Consider the following 2,457-nt stretch of genomic DNA (forward strand, 5'->3'; position numbering starts at 1 on the left):
TGGGGTTTGCGGCAGTTTTATAACACTTTGGGGAAGGCCGGAACTCCACAATACATCATAGCATCTCTTAGAAAATCATCACACACCTTGGGAAAATCATAAACAACTCTAAAACATGATTAGCACATTCACTGGTGGGAACAAGTTGGGTAAGCACGATTGGTTAGTACAAGATGGGGATTCATTTGAACAGATTGGCTTAGGCCATGAGGGGATTATATGCTGAACTATATGGTTTCCCAAAATTTTATCAACCACCATAAACTACTGGAAGTTTCATTTGGAATCCCAGGAATTTTTCCTTTCTCATGCTGATTGGTGGCTGCTACGGGGTTGCTATGGATCCCCACCTAGCCTGACTGAGTCAGGGACACCAGGCACAGCAGATCTCTCCTGTTATTTGTAGATAAACAACTCAGCAGGTTGGATATGAGCCTAGGAGTGCTCTGTGTGTCTTTCCAAGGACAAGAGTCATGCCCCCTCCCTTGGACAGTCTTTGCTCTGAGGTAGAGGCTGGTTTCTCACATTGTACCTTATTTTTTTTAATGTATTTTTTAGCTGTAGCTGGACACAATACCTTTATTTCACTTATTTATTTTTATATGGTACTGAGGATAGATACCAGGATCTTGCGCATGGGAGGTGAGCACTCTACTGCTGAGGCACAATCCCAGCCCCTTATGTGTTGATTTTGTTGGGCATTTTTACTTTAGGGGTTTTCTTCCCAGTTCAAAGTTCAATCTGTAACCTAAAAAGAACAGAGATCAAAAAATAAATAAATAAAATTTGAAAATTATTGTCATTATTTTATATTAATTCCTGAATAATATACAAGCATATATAATCCATAAACTGAAATGACTTCATATGTAAGTTTAAATGAAAGTGTTCTGTTGGTTGGGTTAGTTCCCACTAATGGGAAAACAACCTTGCCTTAAAACAATAGCAGCCTGAGACAAAACAAAACAAAAAAACAGCACTCAACGACCTGAGATTCTAGCCCTTATTCATGCCTGGATTGGATAATATTCTCTGTCACTCAAAAAAAGGGCTCACTTCTCTCAGATTCAATGTTCATGATCTGAAGCCCCTTCCAATCAAAAGCATTTTGTGGGAACTGTCCAATCATGTGTCATCAGGGAGGAGGAGGGTGGGCTTTCACTTCTTATCTCCTGAGTCCTCCATTTTTGCCATCTGTAGTCTCACACTTCAGAGTCACAGGTTGTTCTGCTGTGCAGGAACTGAGGATCCCAAGTAGCCCTACTCCTCAGAATCAGAAAATGGTGAATGTGCATTGGCCTAGCAGGCTGGGGGAGGAAGACTATTGGAACCACAAGACTGGCTGTGTTGAAAACAGGAGCTAGCACATTGGGACTCTGGGCTGTCTCTGGAGTCTGCAGGCTTAACTCCTCCATTTGACCACTATGTCCTCAGTCCTACTGGCCAACCAGGTGGGGAACATGTCAGTGGCAGAGACTCTTTGCTGCCTTCCTTATGCTCAAAGGGCATCCTCAGAATCTGCATAAAATACTATGTGGCAGGTGTGTTCCTACAGCCCAGTGTCTTACCAGATGCTGGAGATTGACAGTTGGAATAATTATCAAAATCAAATCTCCAAGGTCCATTTTTTCTGCAGGAAAGGAGCTGTCATTTTTGGGTACCTAAATTCCTTTTTAGCTAGCTAATTTTCCTTTTGACATTCTTTTATTTTTACTTTCTTCATTATTATTATTTTGTTAAAGTTAGGTGAACTCAGGGATACTGTAGTACTTAGCCATATCCTTGGTAGTGGAGCCAGATTTACAGATATAGTTAGTGTACTTAGGTAAATTGGGTCTAATATCCAGTAAAATCAAGAATAAACACCATATTGAGGATGGAGTCCAGGATAAGGGGAAATGAAAATGTCCCCAAGGCCCTGAGCCCATCCCAAGGAAATTTTAATGAAGCAGCTCACAGCAAACATGGAGATGCTAATCCAAAAGCCCTTCGTGCCCAGATTACTCCTTCAGCCCACCTGTCCTCCCCACTTTGGGCCTTTCCACCTATATTCAAACACTGCAAGAAAACAGAACAAAGGACAGCAATGTGACTGGAATGCAGGATAGCTGAAGGAAGACCTTAGCTATAAAAAAAGCTAAAAAGACCTTTGTTTCAAAAAAAAATCCCTTTCATGGATTCTACCTCTTTGGTCCCCTTTTTCTTCTTTAAGTCTTTTCTACTGTCCTTTAATAAAGCTTCTATTTTCCACTCTAAACTTTCCTTGGCACACTTCTCTGGTGTTATACTTCAGCACTGGGGAAGCAAGGACTCTTCACCAGTAAACATCCCTAACAGGTTTAAATTTATTTTGAGAAAGGTCCTAGCTAAGGTTCTGAGATTATTTTTGTTATGATTTGATTTATCTATAATTTGCTATTGCAATAAAGCATAGTGTTTTTACATACATATGTATTC

The sequence above is a fragment of the Marmota flaviventris genome, chromosome 13 (genome assembly GCF_047511675.1).
Source record: "Marmota flaviventris isolate mMarFla1 chromosome 13, mMarFla1.hap1, whole genome shotgun sequence".
Taxonomy (NCBI): Eukaryota; Metazoa; Chordata; class Mammalia; order Rodentia; family Sciuridae; genus Marmota; species Marmota flaviventris.